The sequence below is a fragment of the Panthera pardus genome, unplaced genomic scaffold (genome assembly GCF_024362965.1).
Source record: "Panthera pardus isolate Hobbes unplaced genomic scaffold, ASM2436296v1 HiC_scaffold_8, whole genome shotgun sequence".
Lineage (NCBI taxonomy): Eukaryota > Metazoa > Chordata > Mammalia > Carnivora > Felidae > Panthera > Panthera pardus.
Window position 1 is genome coordinate 80,594,291 of NW_026527013.1, and position 18,027 is coordinate 80,612,317.

The 18,027-nt window shown below is 37.1% G+C and overlaps 1 protein-coding gene across 3 annotated transcripts in view; it reads left to right on the forward strand.

Annotated features, from left to right (window-relative positions):
• The window catches only part of RELN (reelin), a 525,148-nt gene that overhangs the window by 177,523 nt on the left and 329,598 nt on the right, over window positions 1–18,027 (forward strand). The window lies entirely within an intron of this gene.

The following is an 18,027-nucleotide window of genomic DNA, read 5'->3' on the forward strand; positions in this document are numbered from 1 at the left end:
TGAAGCTTAAAAATGCAAGCAAATGTATCTAGAGAGGAAGCAATTTTAAACACTGTTATTAGATAAGCTACAATTAGAATGCAGTAATGATAAAAGGGGCCTTAAGGTGATAGTAAGCAGAAAATTAGACATAAGCTTGGAATGTAATATAGTTAGAATGCTACTGTATTTAGGACCCTTGTATTCAGATTCTGCATAAAGGATCAGATAAACACTCTTGGCTGATGAGACCTCATTTAGAGTTCCTTGATTACAGATTACAAAGCTGTAAGAAAAAGAAAAGATTAATTTTTGTCATATATATGCAAATACCCTACAGCCCAGGAAAATCCAGTGTTAGCCAGCCACAAACAAGGCCCCCTTTCCCTTCAAATATGTCCCTTCCCTGTCAGAAGTAGCATGAGAGCTTATGTCCAGAGTCACCACTTTCAGCTAGGTTGCTGTTCCCATTAATATTCCCATTAAATTGTCCATTGATTTCCAGGAAGAATTAATCTGGAAACAAATTTGTTTGAAAGGCTCTTTAGCAGCCACGTGGCAGAGGCAGGACTCGGAGTAGAGGAGGGGGCCAGATGTGTGGCATGGGATCTGCAGGAGGCTCAGAACGGACAGATAGGGTCAGATGGTGTCACCCTAGGCAGCTTGAGGGACTCAGTCTCTGAGGGCCTGGGAAGAAAGGGTGATTAGGGAGTGCTCACTGGGTGGTAACAGATAGTGATAGCTGAAGGTTAGTGAAAGTCACTTGAACTTAAATGTTTTTTGATTCACATGGGAGAGCAAATGGCTGTGGCCACAGCTACCTATTTTCTGCTGGTCCTGTGGATGCACCAAGGCAAACCATTTGAATAAATGGCCTCATTCTCACCAGCATATTCTTTAAGGAAATGCTATAAGCTTATTCAGGGGCTTTATGGCAGAACCATTATGTCACTCACTGGATAGATTCATAATTTCAGGCACTAAAAAAAGTTCCACTGGATTTAATAACTGAAATGTGTTTCCCTCTGGATTAAAGAAGTTTGGGGAGTTGATTTTTTAAAAATTCTGTGTTGGTTTATGTCTGCCAAGGGAAATTCCACAATGAATTAAATCTGCTCAATGAATTTTTGCTCTTATAAAACTGTTTTAATGCTAAACATTGCCCGTTTCAAATATCGTACCAGAGGCATTTATTTACAATCTGGTACATATGTAGTTTGAGCTTCTTAGCATAACTTACCGTGAATTAATGACTTGTTATTTATTGCTCAAACACTCTGCAGAAGTGATTTATAGGGCCGTGCTATGCACTGGCGGTTACTTTGCAATCTCTGTGCTGGCTGTCTCATCAATATCATTAAATGAATTCACAGTGACACAGCTCTGCTACTGTAGTTTTTGATATGAGGGATAACTGAACATAAATCAGAACTTATGTTTAATTCATAAGATGTACCAATCTCTCACGTAGGCGTGAGTTAGGTTAGAGGATGTCACAAATGTGTTTTACAGTACCTCTTGTGATTAAACCCAGGCCCTTCCATATGATTTTATATACCAGGTAAAAATAATAGGCTGCTCTACATTATGCCATTTTTCAGATAAATGCAATTTATTTTTATTTAGGTATGATTGGTTTCCATTGTTGCCCCACAAGCAGGGTATATTTTAGAAAGTAACACTGAGAGAGAGGTATAATGAAAGAGCAGTTACTTCGAGTCTGAAATTCTTATATATTCTTTTACTTAAATATGAATCAATATCTATAATTTATTTTTTAAATCTTTTTATGCATAAGGTTTTAAAAAATAGAATAATTGGACATTAATGCTGAGTCAAAATAGTTTTTCTTTTAAGCCTTACAATTTCCTTTCAGTAATAACTTAAACAATGTTTAATTAACTGTAGGAGAACGGGTCGGGTTGTCTTTGCTTATTAGTCCAGCCCAAGAAAGAGGACATATTACAACTTCATATACAAGGAAAGTCAGTCTCTTGCTTGTTTAGAAGCACATGATTGTCCAGAATAGACTTCAAGATATATTCATATATTAGTTTCTTAAAAAGGGAACTTTAACTGTCTCGTGTCAAGAGAATTTTATTGGTATTGTCGTTACCAGTGCTACAACGGCCAATGTTTGTTCTTTGAAGCAGTGTGAGTGCACTGTAATCCATGCAGAAGATGTGAGTTTTTCTCCTGGCGCGAAGGGTAATCTGGTTCCTGCAGGGCTGTGACCAGGGCGCTGGGATAATGGCGAGATTGCCAGGTTGTCGAGCCTTGTCACTGGCCCGCTGTGTAGCCCTGTGATCGGCTCTGCTGACTGTCACAAGGAAAGAATGTGACATGTTTCTGCCAAAGAAAATAATTCCAACATATGCAAGAAACTGACACAGAATGCCTTCTCCTCCTTCCTCTGGTTCCAGTTGATTAGACCTAGCTTGAGGTCCTGATGATTTTAAGACCTACTTATTTGGGCCTTGCTCTGAAAAGAAGATGGATGAGCTATTGCTTTCAAGGCCCGAGTGACAAAAGGATGAGAGGAAATGACATTACTTAGTAGTGTAATAAGTAATTCATTTCATAACGCTTGGGGCAAAGGGCAGAGTAAAAGCATGCTGTGAGAGCAGAGGACGCCCCAGGCATGTCAGGAGAGGGATAACAAAGTAAGCTCCCTAGCAGCCCTGCATTGGGGAATTGGGTGCCTCTGGGTGGGGTTGGGGGGGGGGAGTTAGTAGAGGAGGGTGGTTGGTAACAGCAGGATAGTCAAAGCAGGTCCTTTTGGTATAAATTGTGAGATGAAGAATTTACTAAAAGTAGAGAATTTCTGTAAACAGTATCAACCAACCAGAAGATCTGCTTCCTGGAATTTGTATCATTTAGGAATGGGTTCCACTGCACACAGCAGAAAATCTGACTTTTCAGTGTCTTAAAAAAAATATAAAGTCTATTTTTGCCCCCCCAAGAAGTCGTTAATGCCACACATTGCCTACTGTGTGTGTTTTCTACTATTCATGGTCACCACGCTGCTCCTCTTTTAGCTGATTCTTTCAGAATGTTCCTCTGAATCTCTATATAACATGCTTATTTTGCTCATTCTTGGTTTTCCTATTTTAGGCATTATCAGTTGCGTTTCCTGAATGGAAGGCCAGACTGTTATTTTTGTAATTTTGGTTAGACCAATTTTAATAGTCTATAATATTGATTATGTAAATTCCATTCACATCTGAGTCCGACATGGCACCATTATTTCTTTTCCTTTCCAGGCTTTTTGTTTTCCCCGGAATTAATAATTTTCTTGTTTTTTCATTTGTTTTATTTTCTAAGTGTTTGTTTCTCCCCTAATTGCGTAAACTTTCTCTCAATATATTCAAACCCATCAAGTTTTCCATCGGTTTAGACCTCTTGAAGGAAGCGCTCTTGGAGCCGTCTGGCCTGGCCTGTTGTAATCTGTAATCTGTAATTCCCTAGGCCTGCTGCACAGCTGGTACCCTGGGATTTCCCTCTTTGTTCCTGCGTTGGATCTCCAGTTTCCTTTATTTTACACACTCCTTTTTCTTGATATATTCCAACCTCATTTCCGCTTTTGGCATTGCTATTGTTTGAAAGTGAACATCCTCTGGTACCTTCCTGAGTAGGAAAAAAAAGAAGTTTTTAGACTTTGTTGGTCTGAATTCTACACTCTTGATTAGTAGATTGAGTATAGAATTCTTCGTTGGTTTGGAAGGCAATGCTCCATTGCCTTCTAGCCTCCAGAGTGGCTTGAAAACACCAATGTCATTCTGCTTCTTGACCCTTCCTGGGAAAACTTTTGTTCTTTATAAATTGGTAGGATTTGTGGAATTTTGCAATGATATGTATTGTTATGGTTGTTTTATCCACTGTCCTAGAAACTCATTGGGGTCTGCTATCTGCAAACTCATGTTCTTCAGGTCTAGAAAATTTTATTGAATTATTTCACTGAGGATGAATCCCATTCTCATCCTCATTTTCTCTGTTCTCTTTCTGAAATGCCTCTGTCATGACGTTAGATATTCTGAACCAGCTCCTTTCAGTTTTCTTTTCTTTCTTTTCTTTTTTTGGTTCCTATATTCTCTTATCTTCTTACTCTACCTTCTGAATGACTCCCTCAACTTTACCTTCCAAATCCTGTATCAGTCTTTCAGCTCTGCTATAATATTTCAAAATTTATACATTTCTCTTCCTTTTGAATATTCCTTTTTTTAATCAAAATATTTTAACAGCACCATTTTTTCTCTGTATCTCTGTGCAATCTCTATTTTCTTTATTTTTTTTCCCTACCTATTTGTTTTGGTCTCTCTTTCTCAACGGATAATTTCCTCAAAAGTCCAGTGATCTTTAGCTGTAGTCCCCTGCAGAACCACCTGGAAGCTCTGGGGTGGGGAGGGGGAGGTGGTAGGTGAGAGGGTAATGAGAGAGCTTGGTGGTTGGTCAACTTGGCTGGTTTTGGATATTAAGATACTAAGGAGGAAATACTTATACGAAGAGATGATAATGACTTTTGAGGATTTAGTTGCAATGGTACTTGATTTTTAAGACCAAGAAAAAGACGAATAGATTTTTAGATTTTTTAAAAAATAGATAATTCATTTTTTAGATTCTCCTGACAGTTACTCAGTTCACTGTTTCTCTTCTTTTAGAATGTGAAAGAGGCAACTTGTATCTTATGATTGTCAGTAAGGAAGTACTTACAGGGAACTCCGTTTCCCTTCAATACCAAGGTAATTACTTTAACCAGTGACTAAACTGAAGTCCCCTCTTTCCTGTCTCTAACACTTATAGATAGAGCAGTTAGCTGGCACGTAACCTCTGATGTTAAGGAAATGTTTGCTTCTTTCTCTATTTTTGAATACATATTATAGCACTATCACCTTCTCATCTGAAAAACTAAGCTTGATTTTACTTAAATTTCTCTAAAAATGCATACTATATCTTCCTTATTAATAAGCAGTACATTTTTTTCCAAGATGGGTTAAAAACTCCCTGCAGATATAAAATCTTGATGCCTCATTACTTAGCAACTCAAAATCCACATGTTCTCTTCCATATATTTTCTGAGCTAAAAAAAAAAAAAAAAGAGGTTTATAAACCATAGTGGGTCAGCATTCACTCCCATGAAATGTCTGATAAGAAAGGCCATTGGGAGAGCATTCCATTGTCCCTTTTAGCCCCTCCTTGCTCTCTATGTGACCGTATGTAACATGTCCCTTAAGTATAAAACAATCATTTTGGCTTATTCTTCTTTTTAAAAGTGGGTATGTGGGGAGCCTGGGTGGCTCAGTTAGTTAAGTGTCTGACTTCAGCTCAGGTCATGATCTCATGGTCCATGGGTTCGAGCCCCACATTGGGCTCTGTGCTGACAGCTCAGACCTGGAGCCTCCTTCGGATTCTGTGTCTCCCTCTCTTTCTGCCCCTCCCCAACTCATGCTCTGTCTCTCTCCATCTCTTAGAAATGAATAAATGTTAATTTTTTTTAAGTGGGTATGTGACCAATCAAACACACTTGGATAAGTTAAAAGAGCCTGTGACCCAGGAAAATGTAAACAGTCTTATATAGTCTCAGGATCAAACCATCATCAGACCAATGGCTAAGTAGAACTCTTAGACTAAAATCTGAATAGCTGGAGGTTGGCTGGAGTATTCAGGAAGATTTGAGGCTCTTAGAGTTTTACAGATCCAAGAGTTGGCAACACAAGCCTTTTGTGTGCTTTCGTGTGTCTTTGTGTCCACACCTATGTCCTCACATGCCGTGCACATTCAGATATCTAGTGTTGGTTTAAAAAGCTTTGAGTCTTGAAATTAGATTTTAATTCTCTCTGTGTATTGAGTCTTCTACCTCTAACACAATACTTTCCCATCTTATCTTATTGTCTTATTTGATACTGTGAGTATCTGTTGTCTTATTTGATACTCACCAACCTGTGAGATAGGCCAGCTGCTGTTACCATTTTGCAGATGAGGAATCTGGTGCTCGGACAGGTTATGCTACCTGCCCCAAGTTCACTCACCCCAACTATTCATGGCAAAACTGAGAGTAGAATCTAGTTTTCTGGTTCTTAGGTCTTACTTGTTTGTTGACACAGAGGTATTATTTTACTCAACCTGAAGGAATCTAGGTATTAGACACCTGGCTAGCACTTCTCAGTTCCTTTGCAGAAGGTAGCTCCCTATCAGACCTCCTGACCAGTGATTGCTCATTATGATCACCATGATCATTTGTTCACTCCCCCACATTACAGAGGTCTTGGCTGGATGTGATGTTTAAGAAAAGAATGGGGAGAAAAAAAATCATGAAATACACCCTGGACTGAGTAACTTGAGCAGGCTGCTTTCTAACTAATTTTTGCAACTACCATTTAAGATTTAGGAGTTTCATTTGGTAGCAATATATAACCTATTATGATATTCTACATCATTATTTTAGTGATACCATGTATTAGTTCATTAGATCTATCTAAAAGATTTGCTGCTTATTCCTTATGAATAATTTGTGGATGCCCAGACATTACAGAATCAGGCTTGATATTACTACACATTATTTATGACCATATTCTTTAAACATATTCTAACCTAAAAATTGTGTATAGATCTCACATTTACATAGCTAATATATGCATTGTCTCTACCACACAGTAAGAAATGCTTACCTGACAGGCTGTGACCTGCATAGTGTAACAGACATTACTCCTAATTTGTCAGAGATTCAGAGCATAAATTATGGGTTTCTTTTCAGACCCCTATTTAGTGCCATCCTCTTTGAAATAGAAAAGATGTCCAGCAACTTCAGATGAAATTTGAGATTTCTCCTCATTAATATTTTGGCTTTGTTATCAGTCATGATGGTTATGTTAGATATAACTGAGAATAATTCTTTTATGTCCTTGAAATAACCTTTCTCTTCAAATGGAATCAACTTTTGTAAAATTGTCAATAAGCAAATACAAGTCTCAAAGATGAAGATATGAACACTTTAAAAATATTCTGACGGTAAGAATTTTTTTCCCCTACCATAAGGGGAAATAAATGGGTGTGATAGACTCTGTCTCCCTCAGTGGGAGTGAAGGTGAAGCTAATTACGTGATGGAGGTCTCCTTTCTGATTACACATCATTTGAAGATCTTAAACACAGAACTCAAGGATTCTGAGTGGTTTTCATAGCCCTGAGATATTTTTGGGTGCAATTTCCACCCTTTATAAAAATCTCCAGCTTTTAAAACAGCTAATGAACCCCAATTTCTAAGGCATTTCCTGTAACTGCATCTGTTGCTAGGAGAGGAGCAGAAGAAAAAATGACAGCATCCTAAGATCTATAACCTTGCCAGTTCCTGTTGTTCTGGAAATGTAAGAGCCAAGGTTGTCACCAAGTCTCATAATGATCTGCACCCATTATAATTTGCAGAAGTGCCTGGAAAATCCTATATGCCTCTGAGTTCCTTCTAGCTTGGAAGCTGGATATTGAACTGCAGTCTCTAAGCAATTTGATAACAAGGCTTGGGCATCTCCCATAGAACGTAACATAAAGCCCCATACTTAGAAGGTGCCAGAGAGTATTTGTTGAATAAGCCATTAGCGTGCTAGGCAGCCATGGTGTTAGTCTCATAATTTTTCAATTACCCTTGCTCCAGTCAGGTGTCTTTTATTATCTAATACTGTGTTAACTACCTGATGTGCAACCTCTAAGAACTTATTATGTAAGGAAAGAAAAGAACACTAAGTAAATTAAAGACACCTAGCCTATGAACAAGCCTTAAGTGAAGGTAATTCATTAAACAAGAATAAAGGTGTATTTAAAAGCAATAGATATATTAAGGTGTTTTAATCATTATCATTGTGAGTACATTTGTATGAACAAAAGGTAAATGCCTTTAGTAAAATGGCAGGTGAAAAGTAGCAACTGGGAGTGTGCTTATAAAGTGTGAGTTTGAATAAGAATGAAGAAATGGATTGTTTTAGTATTGCAATCATAAAGCTAAAACGGGTTTTAGGGAAGAAGGGAGCTTATTTTTCACCCGTGAGAGAGATTTCAAACTTTGGTTTTTATATATCTGTGTGAATGATTCCGTTTTGGCCAAATTTAAATACACTTGGAAATGGGTCCTGGGAATGTTCATCTTTCATATTGATTAGAAATATGAAAATTATGCATTATAAGATTATTATAATATTATCTTATTAAAAATAGGGTTGTTTTACTGTTCATTTTAAACAATGCTAGCATTAAAAATTTTTTTTTAACATTTACTTATTTTGAGAGAGAGAGAGAGACAGACAGAGCATGAGCAGGGGAGGGGCAAAGAGAGAGGGAGACACAGAATCTGAAGCAGCCTACAGGTTCTGAGATGTTAGCACAGAGCCTGACGTGGGGCTTGAATCCACGAGCCGTGAGATCATGACCTGAGCCAAAGTCGGACGCTCAACCGACTGAGCCACCCAGGCGACCCAACAATGCTAGCATTTTAAAAATAGTTTTGTATTGTGACCATGGTTACTTCAGAGGCTTTCCTTTTGTTTTAGTCAGTAACACAAGCACTGCAGGAATTCTTATATTTCTACTTTATTCGAAAGGTACACTTCTAAAATCCCTGTTTGAATATTTCTTTGTAGTTATATACCCATCCCTGAAGCGGATCCAAGCCTTTGAATGGAATCGGTACTCTGATTTCATAAGGAGTCTTGTAATTATATCGGTGCTTAGAAGCCTAGTTTATTTTCCTAGGGATTTAAGGCACAGTGCTAATATTATTCTTTGCTACTAAACAGGCTGTTTCCAAAATTTCACATTTGGGTATCTTGAGTTTATGTGACTTTTACAGTGTGCCTGTATTTAAATTCATTTAAATTTAAGGTTCTGGTGAACCTTCGTCTAAGACTAAATTCAATATATTAAGATGCAAGATTATAGGAAAAAAACAGTTAAAATATTGTGATTTGTTTTGTCATAGTAATCCTTTTTTTAAGAGTTTTTTTAAAGTAATCTCTGCATCCAGTATGGGGTTCAAACTCACGACCCAGACATCAACAGCCATGTGCTCCACCAACTGAGCCAGGCAGGCGCCCATCACAATAATCCTTTAACTAGCAATTTCCCTTTGTGCACTCAACTTTGAATGCCCTCATATACCTTTCCAGGAACATATGCATCGGGTAAAGTAAATGTCCATTTCTGTTTATTTGATCATATCTTAATTAGATTTTGTTACTGAAAATGGTACTTTTTAGCACTTGACCATTTGTGTTTCTTTTTTCCCCTCTAAAAAGTTTTTCAAGAACCTACGGCTGCATTTTGACTATGGCAAATTGTTTCCTTTACTTTTTTGACTGAACTTGTGAAAGTTATTGATCTCTCAGGTTGCTCTTAACTTTGTTTTCTTAATTTCATGAGCCAGCAACTTTTCCCTTTATCTAAACAGGACACTCTGACCAAGAGAAATCTGACTTGTATCTAGTTTCTCAGTTATTCAGTAATTGAGCATCTATTTACTGACAATACAGTATTATTACTGTTGTTATTATTATATTAAATCATAATTGTTGTTGGCATTTACTGAGAGCTTACTATGTGCCAGACTCTGTGTTTTATGTGGATAATTTCTTTAAGTCTTCAACACAACTCTGTGAGGTAGGTACTATTATTGGTGAGGCACAGAGAAATTAAGTCATTTATTCATGTGATTTACCCCATTAAGCACTGAAACCAGATTTAAACACAAACATTCAATAGACCCAGAGCCTGTGCTCTTGATTACTCGACTATGCTGCTCACAAATAATTGTAACATATGCCATGAAGAATGAGAGACAGCTATAATGAGCAGCTATAACAAGCAATTTAATTTAGTCTGGAAGAGAATGAAAGCCTCTCTGAGGAGAGGCTTAAGATTAGACCTCAGAGTCGACTTAGGAGGTGGTCTGTGGAAGAGAATTCCTTTAAAGGTAATTGCACAGCACATTCAAATGTCCTGTGGTAAGAAATGCTTAGGTGGTCAAAGGAACTGAAAGCAAGCCTCAGACTGTAAATGTGATAGGTGATGAATACTGATAGAACAGCATATACTACAGAAGCACTGATCTCTCCCCACAGAGGCACAGCTTGTGAAACAATATAACTTTGCCATTGTTCTAAATATATTTGCTTCCTATATAAGCAGATCTCTTCATACAAAAATACATATTATTGATAGATAATGTATGATTTGAATTAGGAATCACTAGCTATGTGATTCCCTGAGTTTCCCACTCAAGATTCAAGACACGTGGAGGTACAGAGTATTTAAATCTCTAAACCAGTTAGTTACTTAAAGTAGGTAATTCTGACAGTTTCCGTTTATTATTACTAGTAAGGTTATAACCTCATGGATGCTTTTATTGCTCTTATGAAGTGCAACTCTGTTGCGAAATGTGATGGTCATGGCAACGCCTAACATACGAAAATCAAGTAGAAAGGAGGTGATAGGTCTGACACCAATGCTCACAAACTTGACCCTACAGCAGAGAATGGCCAGAGGCTCTGGCCCAGGCAGGGGATAGCACAGGCCAAGGAAGACTGACGTTGGAATTTCCCTTAATTGGAGCCCAGTGACAAATCTGTACAGGCAATCAAGAGAAAGGGTGGTTTGTATCTAGAACTCTAGCTGTGGGTGACTACAGATAAAACTTTTGCGGGCACAAAACATTTTTTTTTCCACTGCTTTTTCCTCATCCTGAGGGCCTAGTATAGTGCCTGGCAGTATAACCAGGAGGTCTTGGGAGTAGGTGTCTAGTTCAAGTCTAAGTTCCACTGAGACAATGTGGAAGGGAGAAAAGGAGTGCCTTAGGGATGTTCATGTGAGAAAAGGATCCCAGGTCTGCCTGGCAGTAAAGGAGATATAGAAAGCAACACAACAAGTTCTCAAGAATCATGGCTGATCCCCAAGATCATACATCTGATGAGGCAGGTAAATTCTAAACCTCCCTGGATAGCAGGACGGAAACCATTGTCCTTTGTCCTTCCCGACTGGAGGATTGGTTTAAGAACAAGGATATGATTGACCTTATGTGTGTCAAGGATGACTAATATGTCAAGCACATAGTTGTGGAGATCATCTCATTCAGTCCCCTTATCAAAAATAACTAGGTTCTATTATTGCCCCTACTTTACAGATGAGTAAATCGAGGCTCGGAGAGGTTATTCGATTTGCCCAAGATCAAGACTATTAAGTGGTAGCTAAGATCTCAACCCAAATTGGACTACAAAGTTCAAGCTCTTAATCACAATACTTTGCTGCTTCTAAAAAATACATCTTTGCTTTTGGGTAGCTATCAGAAGAAGACTAGCTACTAAGGGCATCACAAGGAGGTATATCCAATGGCAGAGTTGGCTCAGAATTGGTTCTGTGGCACCAGTGAGTAGTGCTGTCCAGGGCTGGGCATCAGAGATGTGTTCACACCAGATTCCCAGGAGTGAGGTGCTGGAGAGGCTGAGGAAGCAAAATGGTGACTGACCAAGGGCGCAAATCACAGAACATGTAGAATCCACACACAAAGATTTTAATCCATGACTTATTACCGTAATTAATGATTTGTTGTTTTCTCTCAAATGAAAATTAGTTTGTCAGATGTAGTAATTGAGGAAGCTAATTACACTTAGCCGCACAGGGCCTGCCCCAGGCAAAACTGAATGTCTTTTGGCTTTGATTTGTTCCCTCCTATCTTGGCAGCATTTCCTTCCCTTCACAATTCCTTTATATTCCCTCACAAGCCCAGGGTTTTTATGCTGCCCTTATCTTTTCTTTCCAGAAGAAGATTGATGTAATAAATGAGTTCATAATAGGGTTGGTTGGTAATTTAATAAATTACATTGCCTGGAAATGTTTGTATTTATAAAAGGAATCTTAGTAAATGTAATGTCATGTCCTGGGTTGGATACTTGTGGGGGGGGGGGGAGGACATCATTAGAAAAACTGGTAAAATCTGAATGTTAATTCTTTAGTATTGGCAAATGCACTGTGGTTATGTTAGGAGTTACCATTAGAGGAAGCTGAGTGAAGGGTATGTGGAAACTCTCTTGTACTATCTTGGCAACTTTCCCATAAATCTAAAATCATCTGTAAATAAAACTTTTAAAGTAGCAAAAGAGAAATGAATTGCTATTCAAAAGAAGAAATCTCTAATTAAGAATTTTAGATGTAGGTCATACCATTATAGGTATATGAGGATGACCCTATAGCTATGTACCTGTTTACTTTTACAGACCCTTAGTTTATTTAACCATTGAATACTTCTGTTTTGTAAATTTTGGGCTTACAAATTTTGTAAAAGTTGGATTTACAAATAATATGCAGGGTAAGAAGATTGTTATCTATTCTTCTCACTGCTAGAAATGATGCTGAAAGACAAAAACCAAGCTGAGAATTAAAGTTGTAAAACAAGGAGCCCACAGCCACTTTTTACTTCTTTAGGGAAGCGTGATTGATTCTAGAAATCTGAATTAGGCAAACATTAATTGATGTGCTGGGGAGATGAGTAATTTAGAAAAAACAAGGTCACTAGATTGCCAGTATTATAAAAAATCAGAAGGAAAACAAATTGACTTGGGTTTGCAAATACTCACATAGGGTTTTGTTCTTTATCTAACGGCAACATGGGAATCAGTAGTCTTTCTATGACCTAATTTAAAGGAGTAAGTACTTGAGTACATACCCTCAGTTCAGGGCTCCAGAAGAATTTACTGAGGATACCTCCAGGGACCTTAAAATTAGATAAAGAGTTTAAAAACATGATTTCCCTCTTGGAGAAGGTAGACCGACTAGTTGGCACTGTGTCAGATGAGAGACAATAGAAGCTTGTTCTATTATTTATACAAATTGACTGGTTTGGCAGTTGCTACAGCAATGAGCCATAATGAACTACAGAAGAATGAAAATGTGATTTCTTTAGCGTTGTACAAAAATGTGATATTCACAGGAAGGCAGAGAATGACATTATAAACGCCAAGCTGTGTCAAGATGGTCTTCCTGGTTGCTACTTTATTGCGAATGTAATGTAAATAGTGTATATTTACTGAGGCAAAAATTGTAATGTTGGGCCATCATTTCTGTGCTATTAGTCAGGGGGCCTTGTAATTCCAAAGGAATTTTAAAATATTCATTTTCCATGACTTACTTTTAGCTACACTGTCTCTGCCTTTGTTTGCAGTAAAGGCTTTCTTTTAGCTGAGTTTCAGAAATTGGATGATTTGTTCATGTCTTCCCAGCCAGGGGAAGAAAGAGAAATCATAAAGCATGTAATTCAACTCTAAAATACCTAATTTTATGATTAATCGGTTCAGTCTTTTTTCTGTTAGGGAATCCTTGGTCTTTGTGGTATGCTCTTGACTTTGAAAGTTGATGTTTATATCTTCTATTTTCATTCATTCCCATTTAACCATACTGGGTTTTCTCTAAAAACATTGTGTTCAATTCGAGGAAAAGCCTTTTAATGTTGATGTTTATATCTTTGAATGTTGATGTTTATATCTTCTATTTTCATTCATTCCCATTTAACCATACTGGGTTTTCTCTAACAACATTGTGTTCAATTCGAGGAAAGGCCTTTTAAACAAAAATACTATACGCTTCAACTTCCCCAGCCCTAAGGGCTATGTTAGTCAAAGACTAAACTCACAGAAAATGTGAGTCAGACAAAACAACTTTCCTAAAACTGAGTCTTAGCTTGAGCCAGCAAGGACCATTTATCCAGATATCTACTGCAGAATGTGTGTGTGTGTGTGTGTGTGTGTGTGTGTGTGTGTGTGTGAGAGAGAGAGAGAGAGAGAGAGACAGAGACAGAGACAGAGACAGAGAGAGAGAGATCTTATTTTTCTCTTTTGCCTGGAGCAAAGCAGGAAACTGATTATGACTGTGCTACCGAAATTGACTTCAATAGAAAATGCTCCTTGGCATTAGGAGATATTATATATAATTAGACTCCTAGACATGAGCCAAATTTGAAATTTTGTTCATAGTATAAATGTCAAAATGAATAATATTCAATGTGGTAAACAAAAGGTTTAGTGTAAATATTATAATTTTGATATGGGCTGAGTTCTTACAAAACTATATTACCAGGGATTCTTAAGCAGGGGCAATTTTACCTGTGCTCTGAGGGAACACTTGACAATGTCTGGAGACATTTTTTGTTGTCATATCCAGAGGTTAGAGACCAGGGATGCTGCTAAACGTTGTACAGTGAATGGGACACCCCCCTATAGCAAAGAATTATCCAGTTCAAATGTCAGTAGTGCTGAGGCTGAGAAATCCTGCCTATACCCCAGCTTGTGAGTGACTGTACCAGACAACTCTGAAAATGCATCATTTCATACAGTGTCCCTTTAGGTTAACAGGGGAATCTTATTTCACTGAAAAACTATTCTGTCTGGTTGTTGTTGTTGTTGTTGTTGTTGTTGTTGTTGTGAGTTAAAAAGACATGTTTCTCATATACCAAAGACACTGAAAAATCAAGGGGAACTGAGGGACAATCCCTTACTAGGGCCCATGGGATAAATTTTAATCCTCTCTAAAGAGTCTTTGGCTGGAGAAAGAAGTAATAAAATAACTTGCTGATAGTGGTGTTTGTTAGCAGAGTGAAAGATGTTACTGAGAGGGATGGCGAAACATTGGTTGCAGTTTGTAACTCATAGGGAAAAATGTATAGCTGTGTATCTGCTCAAACCAGTAGTTTTTTTAAACCTGGTTACAAGTAGAATTATATGTGCCCAAGCCCTATGTCAAGATTCTGAACAAACTAATTAGGGATGGGGCCTGACATTCTGTATATTTTTAAAAGTTTCCAATTCCTAGATGGATTGATTTCTAGTCAAGATGGTTTAGAATACCATCTCTTAAAAGGTGCCTTTTAAATACCCTTAAAATAAAAATCTTTCTAGCAAAATGTTCACTTGTCCTACCCCTGATGACCACTCCATTCTCATCTCCTGTCTCCTGTTAGTTCCCTGAAAATGCACCTGCCTGAGTGTTACACTTGGCAGTGAGTTATATATGTGTCACAGGAGCCACTGTCTGTTTTTCATAGGCTGGTAAATGGTTCTTATTACATGTGTTGCTATCCCAGATCAGACTCACTAGTGATAGACTGATGATATCACTAGGAATCCCACCTGGACACTCTATGTAGCACCACGGGCAGCACTGGAATTTACTTCAAACACTAAGAAGACTCAGTCCAAATATGGTTCTATATTGAGCTGATGGAGTGTATTTCTATGTGACGAGGCACATAAAAAAGTCAGTCATTATCCAGGCTATATCCTAAGTATTCATTCTGCTTACTTCAATACTGTAATTCATCAAAAAAGGAAGGAAGGAAGGAAGGAAGAAAGGAAGGAAGGAAGGAAGGCAAGAAGGAAGGAAGGAAGGAAGGCAGGCAGGCATGGCTGATTTTGAACATACTTGTAAGAGTTGTAGTATTGCCTGAACAGGGCCAAAGGACTTTGCTATAAATATGATAGATAATTTAAGGGTACTTTCAATTAATCATTACATCAATAATTTAATGTGTTTTCTTTCATCTAAATGTGTCCTGAGGCAGGTAAGAGAAACACTACTTACACATTGCAAAAGAAAGATTATTCACTCCCTGGGCTCAAAGTTGCATATAATATGCAGAAATTAAACTTTGCTTTAATTGAAATTTGGTTGCAGTTTGGGGCTTTATAGTTTCCTTGGGCCACCTACTACATTCTTTTTAATGAAGCGTTAAAGGAGGGCAGCATTTAAAAAAATACTAATTTAGGTCTGATCTCTGCATGTTTCAAGCAACAAAGCACTTCTTTTTGTCCATTTTAACATCATTCCAAAAAAACAGAGATAACCCCAAAATACTCCTGACCATCCTTAATAATGATTGTATGTCTATATACTATTAGCTTATCTACAGCCTTCTAGAATATATTTCAATTTTATTTTTTAATACCAGCTTCATTGAAATATAATTCATAGGCCATAAATTTCACCCCTTTAAAATATACAATTTAAGTGTTTTTAGTATAATTCAGGTTCATACAATCATCATCAAAAATTTCAGAACATTTTCATCACCTTCCAAAAGACACCTTGCACCCGTGAGCAGTCACGCTCTATTTCCCCAGCCTCTGGCAGCCACCAATCTACTTCCTGTCTCTATGAATTTGCCTTTTCTGGACATGTCTTGTAAATGGAATCATTCAACATGTAGTCTTTTATGCTTAGCTTTTTAAAGTTATCATGTTGTCAAGGTTTATCTTTGAAAGGTTTATGCTAATACCATGAACAGTACTTTATCCCTATTTATGGCTGAATGATACTCCACTGTATGTATATACCATATTTAATTTAGGCATCCGTCTGTTGGTAGACATTTGGGTTGTTTCCACTTTTGCCTATGATGAAAAATCCTCCTGAGATCATTTGTATACAGTTGTGTGTGTGTGTGAACTTTTGTTTTAAAATCTCTTGGGTATACATTTAGAAATGGAAGTTTTAGGTCTTTCAGTAACTCAGTGTTTAACATTTTGAGGAATTGCCAAACTTTTCCAAAGTGGCTACAGCATTTTACATTCTCACTAGAAATATCTGAGGTTCAGTTTCTTCACATCTTCATCAACATTTATTGTTGTCTGTCCTTTTTATTTTAGCCTACTTGATATAGGTTTAGTGGTATCTCATTGTGATTTTTATTTGTATTTCCCCAACGAAGGATGATATTGAGCATCTTTCCATGTGCTTATTGGCTGTTTGTATGTCTTCTTTGCATAAATGTTTATTCAAATCCTTTGCCCATTTTTAAATTGGGTTATTTATCTTTTATTGTTCTGGCTTATATATATGAGATATATGTGTATAAATATACATACAAACATATATAAATGCATACATACTGGATACAAGTCTCTTATCAGATACAGGATTTGCAAGTATTTTCTCCCATTCTGTGGGTTGTTTTTTTACTTCCTTGATGATATCCTTTGTTTCACAAAGTTTTAATTTTTACAGAGTTCAGTTTATTTGTTTTCCTTTTTTGTTTGTGCTTTTCATGTTGTATTTAAGAAAGCATTTCCAAATACAAGGTCGTGAAGATTTACCTCTATGTTATCTTTTAAGAGTTTTATAATTTTAGTTATTACATTTCAGTCTGTATTCCATTTCAAGTGAATTTCCATATTTGGTGTGAATTAGGGGGCCCAACTTCATTCTTTATTATTATTATTATTATTATTATTATTATTTTGCTTTGTAATCAGTATATTAAGGAGACATTCATACATTTCAAGAATTGCTTAATTCTGATATCCAGATTTAAGCTTGTGTGCTTTTAAACATACAATTAAAGCTATAGTACTAATATTAAATTATAGTTACTTTGGAGCATAAGTTAAATGGTTTAAAGTAAGCCTATAAAAACATCTAAAATACCTTCCTATCTCATACATGCAAATTACTTCTCAATGTAAAGATCTCTTCACTCTAAGTAACCCTGCTCCCAAAGTCACTACTCGAAGCTTATCAAGGTCCAAAGAGAACGAAAAAAGTATAGCCAGGACTGATTATACAATTATATACTCCCAAAGTCACTACTCGAAGCTTATCAAGGTCCAAAGAGAAGGAAAAAAGTATAGCCAGGACTGATTATACAATTATATACATAAATAAATAAAAAATAAAAAGATGGCATAGCAGAAAGGCATGCAATTCTACAAGTGTAATCCCTCAAGCAGCACCATATTACGATAAACCCCTTCTTTAGAGAGGTATCGTTTCGATCACTGTTACCACAGGCCAAATTACACAGTATGCCATCTTCAGGTAACAGGTGAGGCAATAGAATAAATGCAGAGACATCACAACAAATCCCACTTAATATAATTACAGATTGATGCTTCTCTACAAATTAAGTTTTTTGTCTGATTGCTAGTTAAATACAAGTTTTAACTTCATAACATCATAGCTTACAATTAAGGGTCATAGGGGTGCCTGGCTGGATCAGTCAGTTAAGCACACCACTCTTGATACCAGGGTCT